Genomic DNA, 25,100 nt, shown 5'->3' with positions numbered 1-25,100 from the left:
TGGATAGTTCCAAGTTGCTCTTAAAAGTATCGGTTACTGCGCTTCCCGGTATATACGTACTCGCGAGCAATCGTAATGAAGCGTTCATCTTCTAATGCTTCGTTCACGTGCAATTTGTTCGGAATGTCCATAATGCGAGGCTGTCAGGTGAAATTTGCCTTTCATAATAATTTCTTACTTTCAACGCAACGTCACTTCAAAGTCCATTAATTTAAAGTAATTTGCTTTCAGTTTTCTCGGCGTCAAGAGCAAACGCATGGCACCTTCTTCCCCTCATAAAAAAAAAAAATACTGAAAGAGAAACGAAAACAGTGCATAGATGTTACACGGACTGCACCGATCACAGGGAAAACGGTGAGCCAGCGCTGAAGTAACGGACATTGACTTACTTTTCCCCGTTGTCCCGCCATCTCGTAACTGAGACAATAAACAGGACGCTCCTCGCTTTTGTCATCCTTTGCTTATCTTTGCAGGAGTCATTGGCCGGCGTTCGACTCCAAGCAGCGTGCCCAGTACGAGGAAGACGACGCGCGAACCTTTCTCTCGTCCTAATTGAATTCGCCCGTCATGTTCTGACCGTAGTTCCACGGGGTAGCAAAAGCGAACAAGGAGGATGCGTTCTCAGATATATGGTCATGGAGTCTCGCCGGGCTCCTGCTGCTTTTTATTCCTAAATATGGCACGCGCTGCCGGCCTGAGCTATATCAGCTGTCTATTCGGGTTACGTTTTCCTTGTCTTCGCGTACTCGTGTCTTTTCGTTCGCTTACCGCAAGGTGTGTCATCCAGTTTTCGCGCTCGTAACGGTTGACCTAATTCATTTCATCCTTCACCCTAATCCGTCACAGGTTTCGTCACGGGATTGCTTGGCGGTTGAACAAGGATTTCTCACAGCGCGTTATGTCTCGCTGTAAAAGGGCATCCGCACAGACTGTTATCTCAAAACAAAAATGGCTTATTATTATTATTATTATTATTATTATTATTATTATTATTATTATTATTATTATTATTATTATTATTATTATTATTATTATTATTATTATTATTATTATTATTGTTGTTATTATTCGAATGATGAGTACTGAAATGCGAGTACAAATTGTTAGTTAAAGAGACCGAAACAACATACTGATTACGTATATCTCATGGCATATGATTGGGCTACAATGTTGATTGAGAGGACCCGTTATGTTAGGGCCGATTCGTTAGGCAAATTTCTGCAGCAAGCGCATGCTTCAAGGTAGCCGCCGTCAAGGCTGTGTTTCAAGCTATGCCTGCATATACGAGACAGATTACACCAAACGCACCTCTATGGTCCTGATGAGGACGACGGACGTCTATCGCGGCAGTGTTGCATTATTGCTCGCTTTTATTGTGCCGCTCCGCAGCACGTACCGTAATCTGCTGTCAGCATCGATACCTAGTAACACAGCAAGACTCGCTATTCATTGTAGCCTGTCAGCCTGCGTTCGTCAACCGCCGACGTTGTAATTCCACAATTAGGGCAATCTGAATAACGAGTCTGGTGATTGAAGGGCTAATTATGGAGTGCTCATATACTGACTTGCATTTAGCTACGATATCCTCATTATAGCTGCCGGTTAAGTTAAGCATGTGCACGCCGCATTTTTTTCATTGATTTCTTAGCGCTTTATGAGGCATTAAATCTTAGGCCGCACTACCGTAACTATTTGCAGCGTTCGATATACTGCATCGGGCGCTTACATGTGCGCCTGCTCTGTGCCGACTGGAGGAAGTACGCCAAAGCCGAACGTGAGTATGTGAGAAGAGTGAACCGTGACGTTTCGGGAAGACTGTACGCGTAGCTTGGTAGTAAATATTTACCGACACGCCACCTCAAGACGGGAAGCAGTGCGGAACGCACAATATAAACGTTACAACGACGCAGAGCTCCGGCACGCCCGTCTCTCGATCAGCGTGTACTCACGGGAGGGTTCGACGTTTGCAGCTTAATTACTGCGTTCGGAGAGAGTGGCGCCGCAGTGTTTGCCATCACCGACAGATCAGAGCCGAGCTGTGTTTCTCGCCGGCGATTAAGCAAAGCTTCCGGTGCCGCGCTGCCTCCCTTGTGACGAGCGAAATGACGTGCCTTGACGTCGATCGGCGGTGCGTTAGACCGCGATGGCGATCGCGTGGTGAGAGCGCTGGCTCAGCAATTTGCATCCGCCCAGGACGTTCGTCTCATTTCGCGTTCCTTCCTCAGACACGCTAGCTAGACGGAATTCAGCCGCGTACGCGAGAAAATGCGCGCACGCAACGAGTACACGAGACAGGAGCTACCCAAACGACTAAGACGAGATGGTTACGGTTCATTAGCACTGGCGCAGCGAACATTCCAGTACTCGTGCTTGACTACTACATAACCGGGCTAAGCAGCGAGCATTCCAATATTCGTGCTTGGCTACTACTTAACCGGGCTAAGTGACCCAGCGTAGTCACAGGTATTCAAACGGTGCAAAGGGTAATTAGAAAGGAGTGGTAATGAAGTAAGAACCAATGCAAAGGTATAAAGCGATTCATCTTTCACGTAATCAGATTGAAGCCAAGCGGAAGCGGACATATCCCGTCACGGAGCTTCACGGGTGAGGCTGTTAGCTTGACCCGATTCGCGGAGGATTGAGCAGCGTTTAGCGCGAGAATTCGGCCGCTTCAGAGCGAAAACTGTTTATCTGTACGAGTGTGACCTAAAAAGAAGACAAAATGGCGCGCTTTCAAAACTTTCAAAGAGAAGTGAAGAACGAGCAAGGGTTTTGTGCTGGCGCGTCGTCGTCAAAAGAGTTCAGATAGCGTGTCGATACCCTTGAACTATTAGAAAACACGATTAGGAATTACCGATTCCGGTGCCAAACCTAATTGACCCTCGATCCATTTAAGCCAGGGCAGACATACACAAGCACTGAGCAGTGTGCCCTAAACTTTAAAATTCTGCACTCATTAGATGCCATTGCAATGCAAGCTATATGCGCAAGGCTGCTTTGCTGAGTGTGTGGGACTCCCGGAAACATGACCTAGCTGCAAAATCAGATGCTGCTACGCTAAAAAACAAGCACAAACAAGAGAGAGAGAGAGAGAGAGAGAGAGAAAGAAAGCTGTGTGCACTCTCGGGTCTTCCTACGGGTTATTTTAATATTAATGCGTGACGAAGAATTGGGCTTAACAGTCGCGGCGCATGTGATTGATCTCGCCTCACTGCACCATGCGTATCGGCACGATAGCTTTTGCCCTTTAATGCAGACAGGCAGCCTGCCTACTCTGCTTACATTTACGGCTGCATCCAACCAGTGAGCTGTCATCGAAATGATGAAGCCGAACACGACGATTTTGGTTTCTTACTGTGGGTCTGCTTTTTGCTGAGAATATTGCAACGTGCGCCAGCGCGTAGATACAAACTTGGACATATCCTCATCGTTTATTCGCTTGTGGGCTGCCAAGGTAGCCAGACACTGAGGTAAAATTGGAAAAGGTGTGCAACTCGTATAAAAAACGTGTTCTTTTTTTTTTACGATCTGTGTGTCAGTAGTGGTCGTCGTTAGTTATTCAAGGAAATAATACGAATGAAAAAAAAAAAAAGTACAATACAATCAACAAAGTGTAAGCGGCACTCCAATCGATATCCGAAGTTAACGAGCTTAAACAACGTGAATTACCTCAGCCGCATGAGCTAGCAAAGTGAAATGATATTTACAGAATCAACGCAGCACAAGCAAAGAAAAAAAAAAATGATTGCCGCACTGGGCTTTCACCGAACGTCCTCGGATTACAAAAGGCTTGAATACTGGCAAGATGGAGTGGGAGGAATTGGATGATGGAGAAGACTGCACGTCCGCACTCAGTGCAAAAGCGAACTTTTGACTTGTAACTAGCGATTCAAAAGAAGATGAACCATGCTCAATACATTCGGTTTAAAACATTCTGATGCGGATTAGAGATTTTTGGCGCTGAATGTTAGAAATACGTAAGAAATGCGCGCAACTTTCATCTGCCCCTTTTCAAGACATCGTTCTCTTTTGGCCGATCGTAATCCCATGCTGTCGACTTCGGGCCTCGATCTATCATTGCGAACTAACCCGCCGTGCGCGGCACATGAGTTGAGCCCGAATCAATCGCACAAGGTCAGGAAGATTTGACCCGACTCAAATCTCAGGAGAGACCACAACTACAAAGAGCACAAAACTGTTTACGCGAGTGAATTATTCAGCAAGCAATGCAACACGCGCAGACAAGGAAGGTATACCGGATGACGGAGGACCAGGAAAATAAGGTGAAACGATGAAAATAAAAGATAAACTTGGTGGCTTGACACACATGGTGGGTTCTGCATCATTCTGCGTGCATAAAACCTGCAGTTTTGATCCACGAAGAAATTTTCTACCTGCTGCTTTGTGCTCCTGTTAAGAATGATTCGGTGTTTGTAGTATGACTATAGAGGCTACTGTTCAGGTCCATTCCTCGTAATATATTTCGTAGTGATAAAAAGAATGTAAGCATACTTTCTTTTACCTGGTACGGGCTTGGAAGACAGCAAGTACAAAAAAAGGCCGAGAAAAGAATCCTTTTATGGCGCTAGAGCTTTTCAATAAGTTGTGCTTCTTAATGGGGTCCTTCTCGAGAGATCAATAGCGCTCAGGCTGGAGGCGACGAATGGATCTCCGATCTTCACGTAATCTCCGCCCAGCAACCTTTTTTGTTTTTCTTTAAAAGGAGACACATCATTATCTGCGATGTTGGGCGTGTACCCTTCACTTCGCGAAGGCACGTCACGGAAGAAGAATAGAAGAAAAACGAGAAAGGGTAAGAGATTATAGAAAGAGAGAGGAGAAACCGCGGGAGCAGAATCATCTGTACAGAAAGGAAGAGCGAAAGGGCTGAACAGCTTCAATTCAAACCGTTTGGTTTCTCGAGTTGTCATCAGACCGGCGCCATGCGAAGCGATTTAGTCTTTGACTGACCTGACTGACGGACTGCTCGGCGTGGACGACGGTGGCGATCTAGTTCAGGTCGCTGCCGCCCCGATCTCGTATGTATGCTGCCGCGCCTCTCGCGATGATCGTCACGGGAGCGGACGCACGCGCCCCCGTTTCCGGGTTTGTCCATGCCGAGCCTCAAAACGCGCGCGGCGGGGCAGGGCCTAAGCATACAACCACGGCTTGGGAAGAGATACGTCCGCTGCCTTCGAACGTCCTCCAGCTTCTCTACTTTCTCCGCACTCACGACAGCCGCAAAAGAGAATGCGCCCATCGCGACAACTACATTTGGCTAAATCCAACGGTCGGTCTCCGTTGTGTAAAACGGTTGTCTCTTATTTCGAAGCGCCTCTCTTTCTTAATGCTATGCTTTGTCTGCAAGCTTGTGTTTGTCTGTGCGTGCTTGGCTTCCGTCGGCCCAATACGTCTTCGGCAGATCTGCGACGATGTTTGAAGTGAACAGGCTTGACTCGCGCTTGAGTATCGTTATGTCTGATGGCAGCCACCTCGAGGACGCCGCAGTGTCAAAGCGGACGTTTTTGGCTGATCCGTCCTGCTGCTCTAACGTACCGCACCATTGTGGATAAAACATGTTTTGGAAACGCCTTTGGTACTGCCGACAGATTGGTGGTAAGTGCCGGAGCTTCCGTCAGAACGGACAACGTGTGCATCGATCAGAATACTATACGCCTGCATCCTGCAGGCACGCTGGGTGCCTCTACTCACTTGTGCAAGTGAATTGTCAGTATACTTTCTTTAGCATATGCGATGTAAGAACATGCTGGGTAGGGAACCTCAGGTAGTCGAAATAAATCTTCAGCTCTACTATGGCGTCTTTCAGAGACCATATGTTATTTTCGGCCCACAATATGAAATTTGCATATGGATATATTCCTCTGTTCAGTGTATTGCACTCCCGCGCATATTAAGTTCAATACCAGGCACTCTAATCTGTCCCGGTGCAAGAAATGGAGCCTTCGATGCTTTCTTCTATCGTGTTCCATAAAGAAGGCGATGAGAACGAGGCAGCTTCCTTTGCTTTTGAACGTTTGTATAATGCGATCGTTCATGTGTTCTTTGACAATACGCGTACTTTTAATGCAGTTATTTCCCCAGTTGCGGAGTTCTTAGGGCCCGCAACTGGGGAAATTATTTAGTTCTGGGGAAATAATTATTTATTCTTTTACCTACTACTGCAGCTTGCTAAATGGATATAAGAGATGCATTATGTTTATACGTTTGTGTGCTTGAAAGCCGCCTTTTGGTTATTTACTTTCATCACAGTAAAGTTATTTGCATTGACTTCTAACAATGGTATTCATTTTACTTTTATTAAGCCGGGCATGCTTCTGGTTGATTGTCTACAAGTGTTTGTCGCGAGTTCATGACAGTGGCACCCATTTACATTTCACTATTTCCCTCCGCGATCTCTTTTAATGTTTTGTTTGGAACTCGCTGAGGATTTTCTTGCGGAAGCTTGAAATGCGAGACGGAGAGTTGCGAGGATCCGGATACCGAGGCGCTTAATATTCCATAAACGTAACCGCTCCTCCGCTCTCGACGGTTCTCTTTTGTTCTTTGAGATGGCTCGTGTACACTTTTACTTCCGCAAGTCGGGAGGATGCTCAACCGGCGCGGTCGCAGGCATTTGCCAATTGAGTGCCTTCAAGCGAGACTTGAGTCACGTTTCCCACGACTGAAGTGGCGAGCTGCATGAATATGTAGCCTCGGCGATTAAGAGCACTGCTTACTGCTGCATCGGGCTCCCATTAGCCCCTGTCTACTCTTGCTGTTCACTCATCGTGGTGGCTCACCGGGCGCAGCAGTTAATGCGGTGGTATTTCTTTTTCATTCCACTCTCCTTTTCTTTTCCCGACAGCTATTACTGCACGCATCTATGAATTTGTTGCCTTATTATCACCTGTGAGCTCAGCACGAAGTTATGTTTTTTTTTTTTTTCTTTTCGGCTAACCAGCTAGTCCGGGAGACAGCACTTCGCGCTCACGTTCCCCACTGACTATGTAAAAATGAAGGCGGAAACTAAATCGAGGCTCTAAATATTTTGTTTTTGCGTTCCAGTCCATTTATTCCGTCTTTTTCGGCAGCGCTGCGGACGCGCTCCTTCTCACACATACGCAACTCACAAACGCCGAACACAGGGATTCGTGTAGATGTGCAGATACATTGAAGCAGATAGAATGATAGTCAAGAAGAGCGCTTAAAAAGCAAATAAAAGAAGGAAATGCCTTTCATAATTGTACTTCCTCACGTCCCTGCCCCACCGCGTCGTTCGCTTCGGAACACATCTGATCCGTCTCCGTTTTACTTTCGAAGAACAAAAACCACATCGCCCGACGGCCTCGCACCCTACCCAGTCAGTGACGACCCTAGCAGCCGTTATGTGTAGGCGAGTGCTCAACGTATCCAAATTGCTCCAGCTGTTGATCCAGCCCATGAGCAACAAGCGGACTACCACGCGAAGACGCAACGCATCCGTGCGGCCAGTCCCGCTATAGCGAATTGGCGGCGCCTCACGCCGGCCGCGTTCTGCACAGCGGGAGCTGCCGGGAGCGCGGCCGATTGTTCTCCCGGCGCGGCCCACCGCCGCGATGGGCAGGAAGACCTTGCAAGGACGAAGGCGCGATCACCGCGGCACTTAACCCACTTCATCGCGCGCGCACCTCCTTCTCCTCCTCCCGTTGCTCCTCTTCCCTCTCGTCCTCCTACCGGATGTCCAGGGGCGCTGCTGCAGTGCGTCGGGACACGCTAGCGAGTTTGAGGTCCACCGAGCGCGCGGATGTCCAGTCTCTCGAGCAGAACAAAAGGATTGAAATTGATTGTTTTTCTCGGCTCTCAGTAATTGGTCTGCGCTGAGAGGTTTGCTCGGAGCCGAACGGCAGGTTTGCGCTTACGGGTCGGTTGTGCGAAGAAAGTCGATACATTCCGCCTTTTCTCGGCTCTCCATTTTCGGAAGCACATCTTTATTGTTCCGAAAAAAAAAAATGAAAGGCGAAATGAGAGATCTATTGTTTACTTTCGCAGTGCATTTAATTTGTTCCAGTTTTTGTGTGTGTGTGTGTGTGTGTGTGTGTGTGTGTGTGTGTGTGTGTGTGTGTGTGTGTGTGTGTGTGTGTGTGTGTGTGTGTGTGTGTGTGTGTGTGTGTGTGTGTGTGTGTGTGTGTGTGTGTGTGTGTGTGTGTGTGTGTGTGTGTGTGTGTGTGTGTGTGTGTGTGTGTGTGTGTGTGTGTGTGTGTGTGTGTGTGTGTGTGTGTGTGTGTGTGTGTGTGTGTGTGTGTGTGTGTGTGTGTGTGTGTGTGTGTGTGTGTGTGTGTGTGTGTGTGTGTGTGTGTGTGTGTGTGTGTGTGTGTGTGTGTGTGTGTGTGTGTGTGTGTGTGTGTGTGTGTGTGTGTGTGTGTGTGTGTGTGTGTGTGTGTGTGTGTGTGTGTGTGTGTGTGTGTGTGTGTGTGTGTGTGTGTGTGTGTGTGTGTGTGTGTGTGTGTGTGTGTGTGTGTGTGTGTGTGTGTGTGTGTGTGTGTGTGTGTGTGTGTGTGTGTGTGTGTGTGTGTGTGTGTGTGTGTGTGTGTGTGTGTGTGTGTGTGTGTGTGTGTGTGTGTGTGTGTGTGTGTGTGTGTGTGTGTGTGTGTGTGTGTGTGTGTGTGTGTGTGTGTGTGTGTGTGTGTGTGTGTGTGTGTGTGTGTGTGTGTGTGTGTGTGTGTGTGTGTGTGTGTGTGTGTGTGTGTGTGTGTGTGTGTGTGTGTGTGTGTGTGTGTGTGTGTGTGTGTGTGTGTGTGTGTGTGTGTGTGTGTGTGTGTGTGTGTGTGTGTGTGTGTGTGTGTGTGTGTGTGTGTGTGTGTGTGTGTGTGTGTGTGTGTGTGTGTGTGTGTGTGTGTGTGTGTGTGTGTGTGTGTGTGTGTGTGTGTGTGTGTGTGTGTGTGTGTGTGTGTGTGTGTGGATGGGAGTTTAGAGCCAGGAGCGTCCAGGCTGTTTATTTTATTTCGAGGCATTGTCCTACACCTCTTATCGAGACAAATTAAACAGCGCTGGATGACTTGAGCAGGTTCGAGCAAATTGCGCCTTGTACATGTATCGCAACGACCCGCCGATAGTTATGCGTGTGGAAGGATTTCACAAAAGCTTATTTTAATGTATGGAGAATGCTCGGTGCCGCAATCTGCTCTCTGCGAGCATGGTATGAACTAGCTCATAACTTTTGTTGGCGTGGTAAACCTGTGCAATTAAAGTAAGCCAGCTGAACTATATGATGCCGAGCAAAATATACAGAGTGAAACTACCATTTCACGGATATCTAACACGCTGCCCCAGACTGTCAGAACCACAAAGAGGCCGCGGTATACTGGAAGCCACGTTGCTGAGACCTTGGCACTAACCAGGAACGCTTGGTCATATGAGGATGCTCAGAAGCACCTTGGCGAGCCCGTTCGTCGCTTGACCTGCTCGGCACCTTGGCCACTGATGTTGACCTCTGACAGAGCATGCAGAGACCGGTTCGATACCTATGGGCTTCCCTTTGTTTCGCGTTTGTGACCTTGCCAAGCCGTGTGGGTGAAGCCTCTCTAAGATAGGCGGCGCTGTTCGAATGTATTTGCTCTACCTCTCCTATGTAACACGCTGTGATCGATCGTAATGATCGCGCTTTTAAGTCTTGAAGCGATGCTTGAGTTGTCAATAACTTCTGGCTCCTTTCCCCCATTGTTTTATTTCATATCAATGAAAGTGACGTATAGAAAGAACAAAAAGCAAATTGGCGACGATTAGGGCTCTTGGTAATGCAAAATTTGAGCGTAGCTCACCAGGTATTTTAGCTTTGAGACACGCTGAGAATATTTTGATGGAGACATGCTTATACCTATATACATGTGCAGCTTGAGACTACTCTAGGTATATTGTTCCCCATAGCCATCCTTCACCTGGCTTTCCCGGTTCTTGATTGTTACAAAAGGATCGAGGTAGCGGCAGTAGAGTAACACCAACTTTTGCGCGTTATTAGAAAGACTTCTAAGTACATCTGACATCAGTGAGCGCCAAAACGAAAGATATAGAAAACGCCAGAGGACAGGGTGGAGAAAGGAGAACTACTATGAACAAAGAGAACGTCCACTGATAAGGAATGGAGATCACTGGATGATATATTTGGTCATTATTCTATTTAACCAGCTTAATAACGATACTGACGGTATTGGTGCTTTCAACATTTTTTTATTTCTAGACCAGAAAGGAAAATGAAGGAAAGATGAGTCGCTTCAAGTTGCTCTCAGCTACTTAAGAAGCGGCATTCTGAATAGGCTATACGATAAGGGCCTCAAGCTCACACCAACGAAACAAAAACGCCTATTTCACATTCTTTCTCCCTTTCTATCGCATCCGCGAACCTCAAAGGTCGCTGTTTTATAAATTCACAAACACAAAAAAGCAAGAAATATGATACCCAATATACCTGATCATGATTTACAGAGGTTCTCTTGAAGTTTATTTGAATGATTTAACTTATGCGATATTACTTGCCGTTCGGCCTTTTCAATGTATAGCCCCCTCCAGAGAATAAAATACTTCAGAGAAAGCAATGGCTTCTTGCAGGCGTGGCTCGCTTGGCTTTTTTCGAAACAGGGGATCGCGTATTACATCTGCGAAGCCTACCCGACGTTCGAATAACACCGTTAAAACGCAGATTTCAACATTCTTCCTCTTTCTTTACGTTTGTTCCTTTCGAAGTCACTAAGCCCTCACGTTTTTGACTCGCATCGTTAGGCTAGATGACGTTTAATTACGCAATCGCTCTATACGACGAGTCCCGGTGCCATTCCCGCGCAGCCACGACGAACTGTCGACAGAGCCCGGAACAATGGACGCATCCTTAAACAAAGCATCATATATAACAATGAACAACGCAGGGTTAGTCGATGCTGTGGTATGGGTCCGGCAAGTGGGGTCGCAGAGCCGAAACGGTTAGCTCGGCCTCGCTCCCAGCATGCTCCCGAACAGCGGGAGGCTAAGGAGAGGGGTTGTACACATCGAACATTACCGGTGAGTTGTTTGATACTAGTTCTGTGCTCGGGTGCTCGAAGTGGGCTTAGATATGACTGTAGCGTTGCTGGAGCGTGTTTGACACGGAAAGGACACATTCCTGGAGCATCGGTCAAGGAGCTCATCCCGTTAAAGTCAGTCAGTCGTAAAAGAGACGAGAAAGCTGTCAGGAATGCGCAGTTACAGAACAGAGCGGAGCTCAGTGCGTGCGTGGCGTGTGAACAAGAGTGCCGTTTATGGAGACAAATCTGCCTTCACGAGTCTCCGGAGAGAAAAAAAGAGTTGAAAGGTTTATTTTGCTGTGAGAATAAACCAGGAAACAGTTTTTTCGGAACGAAAAGCAAAGGAAGTGTTTCTTTGCACTACAATACTTATAAACAGCAAGGTTCACATTCGCCGACGAGCCGCTCACGCCGGACGTAAAATCAGTAATTCATTGACCTGCCCGTGATTGTACCATTGTTCTTACGTGTGCCCAGTCTATTTCTTTAATTGCACCTCCTATTAAAAAAGAGTTCGAAAGTACAGGAAAATGCCATAAATTTGCTTGCTACCAATCTGTCTTCCTACTGTAATGCCTACTCATTCTTTTCATCTGCTGTTGCGCGCAAGTGTGGGTAATGAAGAAGCAGATCAGGAACAGATGATAAATAAATAAAAAGAAGATCTATAGGGAACGCTTATAAAAATTTTGTCTTTAATTCTAGCAGCATGGAGGGCAAACATTCAAGCCAAGCGTAATCACTGTTCGTGGTGGATTGTGGATTCGACCCACAATGGTTTTCTATTCAGTCACTATATTCACCGTCATCCCAAAGTGAAGCGTTCATCGCCCATTTTAAATTGCGGGCTGTCTATAACATTGTCACTACAGAAAAGCGAAAAAAGCAATTTTGTCAGATCCATTAATTTTATTTAGTGCTTTAAATAACTAATGCGCCGTATTGTAAAATTAGTTCTTGCTCTAACGGTTTCCATCTCCGCAAACATTTTTCGCATGGAGCACACACGACGCTGAGACTGAAACTGACAGCACGCCGTCATGTGCTAGCATCGTTCCTGAGCCTTATGACAATCATTCTGTGCGCAGACACATTAGGGTCTCATCGGGATTTCATCGGATGCCCCCACGAAGCGACAGATATAAAAAAGTCATCGTAAAATCCTAATAATGTAGCACAGCTGCATACTAGAATGACTGAAGGTGTTAAACATGAGCTGGAGAAAAGAATATTTTTTTTTAAATATAATTTGGTTTTAAAATAATGTATGCTGCACGAGTGTTTTTATCTTAGTTCTCCTTGCCTCACAAATAGTTTTAGTCTTCAAGATGTGATTGCAGATCCCCAAAACGTTCCGCAATCTCATCGATTTAGAACCGGATACATCCTGTCTCGTGCTGTAATGCCCGTACATTCTTTCAACCAGTGTACTTATCGGTAAACGTTTGTGAAGCCAGTTTTGGCAGCAAATGGCAAAAAGCGGTATACAATGCATTCCATTTTGTAGTACATGAAAAGAGTTCGTTTTGCCTTCAAGGCAATTTAGGAAAAGAAGGCAATATTCTCAAGATAAATATTGCTCATTATTGTAGCTTCTAGAAATTTACCTGTAAACACAAGCAGCTATATCCTAAAGAAGACAACCACCCACGTTTAACGGGGAAGAGTGGCTGGGCGTTACCGGGTCATCCGCAAAACGCAGCATACGCAATGTGGCCGCTGAATGGGATACAGGCGCCCCTCTCTGTTGTTGTGCTTCGACTGTGACGAATGAAGCGGAACACCGGGCTGCCTTGCTTGCTGACTGCGCAAACACGGCGGAAGACGACTTCCGGTGCTCGCCGGCGGTGAACGCACTTTGATCTCGCCTTCCTGACCATGCCTCGCCTCTGTAGGCGGGAGTCGGCGTGCATTGTTGCGTACGGCACACCTTGGCGCCTTTCGCACTGTAGAAGACGAGCAATAACGTAGCGTGTTAAAATGTGGCCCAATATTGGCAGCGCCCATGCAGTGCGTGTCCGCGTTGTCTTCAAAAATCGCTCCAGTTATTCGAATCACGTGCTCGTGCTAGTTCGCACGGTTAGTTGATCGTCTTGCTATTCTCTCTTGCAGCAGCTATGGGTCGCAGCGCGGAAACAATAACTGACGAATCACGTTCCGTCCTGCCGGCCTCTCTCTCTCTCTCTCTCTCTCTCTCTCTATATATATATATATATATATATATATATATATATATATATATATATATATATATATATATATATATATATATATATATATATATATTTTTTTTTTTCACGCAGCAGCAGTTTAGAAGAGACGGCAGAGCGATCGCTGCTGAAGCCCATCGCTTCGCTGGAAGCAATAACTAGAAGCTTTATAATTAGAATAAATAATTAGAAGCAATAATTAGATGCGAACGTGGTATGCAGTTCGAAGGCGACTTCGGCTGTACAAATACTGGTGTTCACTGTCCGATGCACTTTGGAGGGCGCAGACGCTGCCTGCCTGACAATGGGCTGTCTATATCAATGCTTCATCCGAGCGAACGGCCGGAATTAAAATTCTGGAAATTTTTTTTTGTCGTTCCTCTGGCCCTTACACTTGTTATGTCGTACCGTTACGAAGATCTTGCGTAACCACTCAACACTATTTTTATTATATTTTTACGTTAAGGCATACCTGACGCCCGCTTTGATTTCGCAAGCGCCGAAACACGGCCGTACTCGGCAATCATATCTCCGCTGCAGTTAGTTCTCAAGAGAAATATTTCCTTCATCTGAAACCGGATAGATATGAGAAAGCAACTTCTTAAAATGATCATTCTTGAATTTACATATGGAAAATATAGCCGGCAATCACTCAGTAAAAACAAAGCTGGTGTCTCAACTGTATAGGGCCGGTTGAAGATTAAACAGCGAAATGTAAAAAAAAAAAAAAAAAAGAAAAACAAAAAAACAACAGTAACACCTAGATGGCTAGGCAAGATTGCGTCACTCTGGCCGGTCTTGAACGCATCGGGAATGAGTTCGGAGCAGCTCCCCGTTCTATTCTTGTCAGGTTGAGTAGCCCTCGCCGATGTCCGCTTTATGTGAGGCAGAACGGTGCATTCAGGGTTCCTATATTCTGTGCTGGGACACGTGCAAGTGACCTGTTCGTAGCGGTCGAAACCAACTTACCATGAATCAATTTCTTCCTTTTCTTTTCTCTTTATGGTAAACGCTTGTAACTGCTTATTTTAACCACTAAGCCAGAAGCGGGTGCACTGTCGGAAGTGCACGTGAGAGCCGCTGCTACGTTGACAAACTACCCGGAAGGTTCGACAAACTGCGCCCTTAGGTCGGTACTTTGCTACAATCTCCCCGTGTTGTCAGAAGAGCTTCTGCCACTGTGCCGACTCAGAATTAGATGCGCTGATTCTCGGGCCGTTGTTTACTTACAGAAATTTGAATAATTTATTTAAACATTAAGCATGAAGTATTAATTCTAGTATTATTAGACATGAAGCCTCTGGTGACTGCATGGTGCGGTTCGGTTGGTATGGTGGTTATCTTACACGCGGGTGACGTTTCGACCAAAAGTGGTCATCGCATTGTGTTGGGCGATCAAAATGACATCCTCGCAGTTATAATAAAGGACATGCGCGCGTTCCAAAGTAAAATGATACGCCACGTTTGATGCTTATCAGCAATCTATAGGAAACAACGACTAACGCGCAGCCGGCTGCCACATAAAAGCCATCCTCTTAACTTGATCAATGGAACACAAGCTCAGCTTCGGCTATCTTGTTCAAACATGGCGCTGGGAGAAGTTGCGCAAATAGAATAAAAAAAGGTGCGCTTGTCGCAACATTAGTGAGCGCGTCTTCGAATACCTCTTGGTTCTCGCTTTATTTTCCCGTCCATTTTTCTTCTCCCTTGATCCTGGGCGCGACTTTGCCTTTTTCGCGGTCTTTTTTGAGATCTTGGACCTCTCTCCCGGTCTTTGCCCACTCGTACGGCAGTTTTTCGAAATTGTGGCACAATCCGCGAGAAGGGGCAAGGAAACTTGCTCGTCGAGGCACACACTTGTTCCATCCAATGAAAACAGTAGCTTTCCCCCCCCCCCCCCCCCTGCTCTTTCTTTTTCCCCCTTGAGATGAGAGAGGCAGAGAAAAGGAAATAATATCAACAAGGCACGCCGAAGCAATTTTCCGTCTCATCTCTTTCATTTGAATCAAAACGCATAGTTATCGATTATCGAAGCTCTCAAACGACCTTCAGGAGTTCTCTGGGGCATCACGTAAGCCGTCCATGAGATAGGAATCCCCCGCGGTGCACAGCATCCGCTGAGTCTGATATCGAGGTCACGGGTTCGGTTTCAAACTACCGCGTATATCTTTTTCTGTGGAAAATCAAACTCTGCTACACATTGAAGTTTTCTCTCAGAGAGCCAACCGCTTCTTCAATGTCAACATTTCCGCATGAGCCTATATATCTCTCGCAGAAAGCGCAGACAAATTAACATTTCTCATTTGAAATGATGCGTTCTTTGCATTTGTGGACATCCCTTGCCCACCGAAGGGACTCAGGCCAGGTCAAGGAGCCAAGCTTCGCGTCATTACGAAGCCACGACCTCCAATAAACAATAGAGTGCGTCTTCTATAAGCTTCAGCTAAAGCCAAGCCTTCTAATCGGGGATCCGCGCTCCTAACCCGGTCATTTTCGCGGATGTTTGATTATTATTCGTCTATATAGCCGACTCGTGGCTCCAGTGACCAAGTTCTAAATATGGACGTCGACGTTTCTGATTGCAGCCACAATTGATCCGAGCTACCCCGACGGGTTTTCAAGGGGCGGAGTGGTCGTCAGTGACCCAAGACGGCACAAGGGAACACCGAGAGTGTGCACACCTGGCAGGTGCACACGCATGCCTATATGAGTAGCGACTGCATCGCCGTTGACCGGTCTCGCACCGAAAAGACAGCGAGCCTGTTGTGATTCAATCCCAGCCGCAACCGGAAGGGAAGACCTTCCGCGCGAGATCGCAGATAACGCCGCTGAACAAGCGGGCGACCACCGCACGCAGCTGCCGCTATGTTAGTGCGGTGCAGTGCGAGTTGTCTGAGAACTGGCGCTCCCAGTGCCCGCATGGGACTCACGGGTAAGCCGCCGTTCTCAAAGTGATGAGCTCGTTCGCTGAAGCTGTGTATACGATGCACAGTATAGACATTTTTAATTAAGTCCCCAAACGGCATCGAAGCGTAACGAGTTTCGAAACTGCGCCCAGCACGTTGCGCGGATGTGATCGCGATTACGGTGGAATCTGGTTAATTCGAATTTCCGCTTAATTCGAAACGATGCTTTCGGTCCATCCGTCAGCATCAAGTGCACTACAAAGGATCGCCGTGATTCTAACTCAGCACAATTCGAGCCAATTCTCGGTCGCCTTCTAGCTCGAGTCATTGAGGACGGGGTACTTACTGTACGTCATTCTCGTGTAATGATTGGTGTGCGTTCGGTGACCAGTTCGATTGCGCGTCGCAGTGCACGCAATTAGACGAGCTCAACGGGCGCACTAGAGCCGAGCCACTCGGGCGTGCGTGCGACGATGCGACATGCGCCGGATATGCTTCCGGAAACACACACGCGCCCCTGCGGCTGCCCGTTGCGGTCAGTACCGGAAGAAGGCCGTGCGGTCACTGTCTCCTCCTCCTGGCTTGTCACTGCTGCCTGCCTGCTGACTACCACGGTGGTGGCATCCGAGCCGACCGGTGATATGCCTGGGACAGCTTAATGCGAGAGAACGGTATCACCCCTCACCTTCCTTGACTCCAACCATGGCCCCTTCCCCTTCCTCTTCTGTCCACTTCCTCCCCTGCCACTCTTACGTTCATCGAGCAAGCGTGGGAAGATCTTTTTTGTGGACCGTCAGAGAGTGCCACAATGTCCCTGCTGTTCATTTCGTGGGTGCGCTGACAAGTTGAGGCTTCGAAGCCCTCGCCTTAAGCTAAGACTGAGTATGCCTGCCTAGCGTCTGGCACTCTAGCACAATGCAAAATGGCTACGTGATGAGAAAGAAAAATGTGAGCCGGGCGTCAGGTCGCTTATTAGCGGTGGCTGCGGACACCTTTTTTTTGTTTGTTTTTGCTGAACTCTTGTATCTGGAGCAAGTATATATCCGGTTGCGTGGAGCTCCTTAATATATGGCGAACGATGCCGGTAACATTACGCCCTATAGATTTGAGCGCCCGTGCAACAATCTCTTCGTACATTGAATCACTGAAAGGGGAAATCGAGTGCAGAAGAAAATATATTTTACCATTCGAAAAGCAATAAGATAAGTAATCGTATTAACCCAAAATTACGGCCTAGTCAACACGCTGGATGAGGTCACACCAGTCATCGGCTTTAGTGAAACTGCGCTGAGAATACATTTCCCGGTGACATCCGACCAGCTTTTTGTTGCCTCAGATGCCACCGTCTTGTACAGTAGCACTTTCCTGCCACATACCGCTTCCATCACTTTACGTCAGCCCTTGTTTCCCTCTACTATCGCGTTTCCTTCTCACGTTATTCATTTCATAACATAGAGGAGCTTGTTTGTTTTCTTTTAAGTGCATCGAACGTCTCTCTAAGGTTATTTCTCTCTCGGAATTCATCTGGCGCTATAACTGATGTCTAATATATACCAGCTCTTCGCTAACTTTTACACGAATACCATTTTTTTATTCAAACGCTTTTACAAATATCTGCGGTTAACATCACTGACCATACAATGAGCAATAAGAAAAGTCACCGATAACACAAATTCCCTCTCACAGCCATAACAGCCACCAGAAACAAAATGAGTGAACAAATAATTCATCAAACAACATGAAGTCGTGTGCGCGTCGGGTAGCGTATACTCATAAAAACTATAGGTATACAGTTACGAACACAAGTAGCCTCAATGCGACATCATTCGGAGTTGACGTGCAGGGATATATGATTTAACAAGCGTCGCAATTTTGATGGTTATTTTTCACGCTCGCTTGTTGAGTACTAGTAAAGAGACAAATCACCGCAGGAGTAGAGCTTGCAGAGATAATGAACCTTGAAGACCAACTGTCTACCAAGATCGTACTTTTCGGAGCATATCGGAAGAGCGCGGAGCGAAACCGCCTCGATTTCGCGTCGGCATCACGGAATAGTTAGACAGCCCATGAAGCGACAGTAGCCAAGTCCGCATTGCGGTAGACAGGAAACGCGGGTATTCGGTTGTTTCGCTTTGGAGTTGCTTCGTCTTGGAAAACAGACGGCAAGCGAGCGGAAGTATTGCGTATGTGCCGCGGGAGTCGCATCGGCAGTTAAACCCCGACATTTCTAACCACCCTGTTCGCATTTTGCGACTGCTGGTGGTCACGGGAATGACCTCTACGTCTTGATGGCAGGGTTCCGAGACAGCCACCTCCGTATACAAGCGCCCCCCTTGTTCCTACGAATGAGGTTAAAAAACTCAAAGCGAATAAAAAGAAAAAAAAAAAGGAATGAACGAGTCCGCTTTGTCGGCCAACGTAGAGGGAACGTTCCAGGGAGTACAACACGTGCAGCGGCGCACTTAGACAAGTGTCGTCTTGAGCGAGTCGGATGATGTCACGAGTCAACTGCATGCTTGAAAGTCGATATGCGCTCGTGAACCGAGTGACAGCGCGCTATTCAGTTGCTCAGTTCCCCGTCGATATCAACATCGCGCTGCCTGGTCTGAGTTTAGACAGGGAGAGGTGTCGGTGAAAGACGGCAGTAAAAAGTAAATAACAGCAAAGAAGAAATGCGCAGGACTGCGGAGCGCAGGTTGACACGGGGGCGGTTCGAACTGGGACAGCAGCTTCATCCGGATGTCGCCCTGTGTGACGTCTCTGCGAAGGTGCTGATGCTACGATGCAAATAGAGAACGAGGTGGGGTGGGTCGTGTTCGCGAGCGTAGCGAAATTTGAATTGCGTTTCGCTATATACTACACACCTTCGAAAGAAATGCCAGCTAAGCGAAACAATAGGGCTTATACGGCTGCGGCCGTTGCGCATATTTGAGAACTGTGGGAAAAGGCTCCGATCAACCTGTGGCTCTTGACAGGAAAAAATCTGTCATTCCATCGTGGACACACTTTTTCTACGTTGCCACTGAATTATGGCCAGAGTGTATACCCGAAACTTGCGGAGGGACGATTGTCAAAGACGAGACTCAACATATGCTTTAATTTATAGAATCAGCGTTGTTCACGATACGAACGAAATAATGAATAAACTCATTAACAAGCGAATAAAAACGAGGCGATTAAAAAGATGGTGCGCTTTACAACCACCGGTATAGATAACGCATTTTACTTCACGTTGCTCTCAGTGGAATGTGTAGGTGTGCAGATTTTAGCACACTGACGATCTGAGACAGGTTTTCCAAGCTCAAAGATGGTCTTCAGCCAAGATATCCCTACTCATAACCAGAAATATCGGAGAAGCGTATTTTTCAACGAGGGAATGTTAACAGACTCAGCTTAGTTTTGTTTTGGATATTGAATCACTACAATCAACACGTCCGCCCATCGATGCATCCTCGTGACGCTTGCAGTTTTCTGTTATGATTAGCAAAAATGTACACCAAGTTTTCTTTGGCAGTTTTAGCTACTCGGCACGAGCGCAGACAAAGTTTAGAAGCATGGCTTTGCTGCGTGTACAAACCTTCGACCACTCTCATCAATATGTATGTTCATAACGGATCTTACCATATTCCATAGTTGCCTAACAATTAAAAGCGATGTGCAAGACAGCTTGTTTTTAGCTCTTACATTCCGTGTTTGAAACAAGACTTCCGGAAGAATGGGTGTTCAAAATGTCAAGCGAGGGTATTAATTACGATGTTACATTTGCTCAAAAAGATTCACAATCGAGACTAACCGCTGCACAATATAAGTCATTCTACGTGATAGATGTGGTGTTAATGTGATGCCCATGCAGATATGCCCAAGCGAACAAAGTGGAATCTCTTCGACCGTGGAATCTCTCTACCCGATTGCACATGTAGCCTCTGCTTTGGAGCTTAAGCGGAAGTTTAGGTATATCCGACCGCTAATCAAGGAGGCGAGCTCACGTTAGCAGCATCTGTGTTATTTGACCTCTGGATGTGGACGCGAAAGCAACGTCTCTGTGTGCCGTTAAGTGGTGTCACGATAACTTGCATGCAGCAAACTAAATCGAGCTATGACGTACCTGCTGCTTTTCAGCAGCCGTTGTTGGGGATCCCATCAAAGGGCTATGTATTCGACTCTGGAAGTGATAGCGGTAAATTACACGCCAGTTGATGCTTTAAGCTGGCGAGCGCATCGCCTAGACCTTGATCGCGTACAACCTTGACCGAGTGCCGTACGTCTCATGCGCTGGCTTCGCTTCTTTGGCATTCGTTAAACATAGACCACTCGTGGAAGGCAATGTTACTGAACGAGTCTTCAGAAGGGCGGAGAGCTCGGCTGGAGTTGGCCCCCACCATTGTCTGAGAGAAAAGCGTACAGTGTGTTTCATTTTTCGCTAGTAATAAATATGTCCGCTAAACGAAGCTTGCGAAATAGTGCACGATGCCACCTGATCCTGAACGGAGACTGACGAAGACACACGAAAATCCGACCGCTGCGCACTTCACACCACCGCATGTAGCCCGAAACAAAAACATTGAGGCAAACAAGTGTCAAACATCAATTGAATATCAGCCTATGTATATACCTGGGTTAGCACCACCTCACGTAAGGTCATAACACATGAAATGTTAAAGGTTTAATATAATCAAGCCAGTTGCAGTAGTATTAAATCATGATTGATTTATTTCCCTGAGCAATCGAGTGGAGGGAGCATATTTTTGCAAGCACATAGATTTGTGAGATTTATAACTTTGCATAGTCAAGGATCTTACTTTAGTTTGGGCTCAATCATGGCTGTGCGTGTTTAGGAGACCTCAGGTATTCGCGCTTAGAAAAATTGATTAAGATGAAAACGTTTTGTGCTTATTTCGCAAGTAACTAAGCGAATAACTCGGCGAAATATAAAGCTAAAACTCAAAGTGAAACCTCTTGTGCTTCACTCCACATTGCAGCTGCATTAAAAAAAAAACAAAAAAAAAAATGAAAAAAAAAAAAAAAAGATATACAGTCTACATGAGCCAATAAATGCCTTCCATACACTGAGCACGAATTGTAGAAAGATTACGACGAAACAGTCAGAATTTCTAAATGAAAATAAACTGAATACGCTTCGTGTAACTCATCGCGAAAGAGCCGCCACAGAGACATGCATTGGACCACATATGCTCTGCCAGGCTTCGATGGCGGGCACGCGTTTCAAGTCGCTTGATGTGACTTAATTAAAGGACAGGATCGCAAGCACAGAAAAAAAAAAAAAAAAGCTCGGTTAGAAAAACAACAAAAAGAGTTTTGATCGAGGAACTCGGGAAACAAGCTATTGAATGAGATAGGTACCTACGTTCTCACGTCGGCCATTGTAAGCCTCAGTGATGAAACAAAATACAGTGCAGATTCATAGGAAAGGTCGGAAGAGTTGTAGTCTTCCCTCACCAGCATCTACGCCATGCGATGCCAATCGAGGCCTCTAAATGAAATGTAAATATGTTGTTCAAATACTGTAATTCTTTCTTTAGACAGTTATAGCGATCTAAATGAAGCGTATAGTTGCGCACAAAATTCACATGAGGGAATAATTAAAAAAATGATTGTTAGGCCTCTCAATGCATGATGCAAGGGACGGCTAGAAGTTTGAATCTCGCATGATAAATTTATGCAGTTTTATGCGTACCTCTGGTGCACTCGGCTCGTGGCTTATGATCATTTTAATTGATTAAAGTTTAAACCATTCCAGGTCAAAGCCCGCAGCCAATGCCTTCTAAGTTTTCCTGTTTTTGTTTTGGTGGTAGACAGATGCCTGAGCGACGATAAGCACATTTTTCGAAAAGTTACGGGCCACTAAATTCCACCGCGTTGGCGCCAAACTAAGAAGGAATTCACCTTCATCGAAATGTGATATCAGCCTGGAGGAAACCGAAGTCCACACGTAAGGCGCAGTAGTCGACGACGCCTTCAAGGACGACAGTAAAGAAGGCAGCAGCGACACGCGCAGGTGGAAGGAGCCGTGCCCCGTATGACCCCAACGGAAGGCCCCTGTCGTTCCTACATCTGCCTTCTGTCGAGAAGCCGCCAACACGATTCGTGAACACTCCCTCCTTTCATTCGCTGGTCGACTCAAGCTTCGCCTACGGGTCTTTGCGAAGAAAGTTTAATTGCAACCGCCCGCGCAACTAAGAGCCCACCACGAATGCCCGTAGGCGAAAAGAAAGAGCATTCGAACTTGGCCGAGGAGAAAACACAACGCCGCCCTTTAAGACTAAAAGGCGTTCGCGTAATCTCCCATTAAGCGCACGGAAAATAATTCTTTTTTCTTTTCCGCCTTCACCCCCACAAATCACCGGCATAGTTTAAACGACGCGGCTAGGCTTTTAAGGATAAAACTACGCGCTAATAAGTACCTGTTACTTCCTTTTTGCTTCGCTGATTCTTAGCAGTTCAGGTACCGTTCCCCATGCGAAATTTTATGTCGAGTTCTTTTCCAAGTCGATTGAGTGGAGGTCCGAACTTAGCCGTAAACCGTGTATTGCTATAGGAAAGGTGCAGCGGATGAGTCTTCTTCGCACTTAGAAATGATTCGCTTGCAGCAAGCGGGTGACGCGGACGTGTGCCGTTAGACAACCTTGAACTCAAGGTGAACTTGCGCGGACGCTTCAGCGTCGATGAAAACGTTTTCACATCTTCCTTTCTCGCTCCTCGGGCAATGCGTCTGGGCGGAGGGGGGAGGTGAGAACGCGACCACGGCCAAGAAAACGCTGGAGGGAGGTCCGGTTTATTCTTTTCAGCGTACTTTATCGACCTCTTCCTCTCCGCCTCGAAACTCTTCCTTCACCACTTCCCCCGATCCAGAGATGATGTCGCAGCCCGATAAAGAAGCGGCAACGGCAGCAGTAGACACTATTTTGCCATTCGCAGCAGGTTCGAAGCGGGAAGGAACGTTGGATCGAATTCAAGGAAAGCATGCGCGGCAGTGGGCGGCAAAAAAAATGTGGATGACAGAAAAGCAGTCTTTGCGAGGTGTTCCTCAATTCGTGTTCTGTTTTCCCGCATTGCTGCGACACCTCAGAGAAAACTTGCGGACCATTGGCTATTCCTGATTTCTGGCTCGTTTGTTATGCGCCTGCCTTAGCGTGTCCTTTCTGTTTCACGCGCCAACGAAATGAATCGGTTTAGAAAGTCGGGGTAGCTGGAGACAGTAAACACAAACTGGCTCTACCGTGGCCATTGCTTGGCGGAATGGCGGAACGGCGACTATGTGTGATACATTTAAACTCTCCCGCAGCTCTCGCACGTTTCTCAACTTTGACCTATTCAAGGTGATGCGCGCGTTACTACATTTATGGCACTGCTCCCGGTAACTTGTCCAGGTAATACCACGTCGAAAAATCAAGTTTATACTCATTTTGCATTGAAGTTGGACGCGTTTAAGACTTCAGTCAAGGGTAGTGAAAAAGAAAGAAGCAAATGACGTGCACTCTTGGAAAGGAAACACCAAACTGCATATGTTTACTCCTGCTCCTTATAAAAATGCACTTAGTCAGGTTGGCCTCTGGAACTACCGCATATACGGGAAATTCAACCAACCCGTTTAACGATCTGCATGGCTCTAGCTGAGTGCCCAACCCACTCTTTGTTCCCTGTGCGCAGATGAATAGTCAAAATAGGACTGCTAAGCCTGCTTCAACGCACGCTCAAAAGCTTCAACTTCCTAGAGTTCAGAAAGTGCGAAAAGCAGGGCGCTAGCATTAAGATTACTTAAAAAAAAAAAAAAAAAAGGGATACCAGCAAAGGGCCCCACCCGTATATCGGCCGTTTTTGAGAACAGCCGCATTAAGTGAAACAAAACGAGACAAACAACGAAGAGCTGGCAACCAGAGCTGTCGTTCATAATCGAGGCAGTCTCTGTCTTTTCTTTCCTGCTGTCTTCGAAAAATGCTTCGCTTCGCACGCGGGGAGCGCTCCCTCAGGAAATGAAGACGTAAACAATGGTCACGCATCATCGTATTCGACCACTGCACAGTTTGGCTCTATTAGAAGAGAGAACAAAAGAAGCCGGGTGCAACACAGAAGGGAGTGTTAGGAGGGCGTTCCCTCGAGCATCTAAAAATTTCTCAGAGCCAGCGGACTATTAGCGCTCCGAAAGGGACAGCGAGCCTTATGTATCATACGCATACAGGCTTCGCATCTGAAATGGGGGGTGGGGGGAGGGCAGAGGCTCAGCTTCCGACAGCCATGCGTACGGAAGCAGTTGCGCGCTTGTCGTGAATGTGGCAGAACTCGCACCTTGTCTTTCACGCGTCCGGAGCGCGTATGCACGTGTGTCTGCCGGCACGAGGACTTCCTGCAGGCCAATTTTGCCGGGGCGTGGCGCCGCCCCTTGAATGCGCATGCATGTCCCAAGAGAGACAGACAGGAGCACCGGGAGTGCGCGACGAAGCGATATATACGTCTTTTGCGCAGGCTATGTTTAGGCAATGCAGTCGTGTCAGAGCGGCCGGCGCCATGCTCTCTTTCTCTCCCGCGAGAGCAGTAGGACGGCGGGAGTGGCAATTATAACGCGCGGTTGACGCTTTGCTAGTCGGAAAAGAAGAGCAGGTCCGGCTTCGGTACAAAGAGGAGTACGAGTTCACAATCCGCCATGCCTCAGAGTCATTTTTTTTTTTCTTGCACGCCGCTTTCAAAAGAGATCAGTGGTGGAAGATGCGACGCTAATTGATACTAGCAACACGCAAGTAAAGGAGAGAAAGGCGATAGAGTCTAGCTCCACAGTAGGTGTCTGAGAAAGCTTTTTGAGGCAATGTTACTTTGTAAAGTCCCTCATACGTAACGCGGACCCGACTGAAGAGCAACGTCACTCTTGCCGTCTCGGAAGGTGGATCAATAGATATGCACGTGCTCGCTCTTTCAGCTCGGATTAACTAAATTTCGTTAGG

At 46.9% G+C, this 25,100-nt stretch overlaps 1 protein-coding gene across 1 annotated transcript in view; it reads right to left on the bottom strand.

The window, feature by feature from the left end:
• LOC146191265 (uncharacterized) overlaps window positions 1-5,066 on the bottom strand; it is a 43,886-nt gene extending 38,820 nt beyond the window's left edge. Inside the window, exon 1 of the mRNA XM_084601750.1 lies at window positions 4,972-5,066. The gene's annotated coding sequence lies outside the window, so the exon portion shown is untranslated. The remainder of the gene's footprint in view (window positions 1-4,971) is intronic.
• Between the last annotated feature and the right edge of the window lie 20,034 nt (window positions 5,067-25,100).

Source organism: Amblyomma maculatum, chromosome 4, assembly GCF_055883805.1.
Source record: "Amblyomma maculatum isolate TAMU_Amacu chromosome 4, ASM5588380v1, whole genome shotgun sequence".
Taxonomy (NCBI): Eukaryota; Metazoa; Arthropoda; class Arachnida; order Ixodida; family Ixodidae; genus Amblyomma; species Amblyomma maculatum.
The sequence above is the reverse complement of the archived record's forward strand: the minus strand, read 5'-3'. Positions and strand labels throughout refer to the sequence as shown.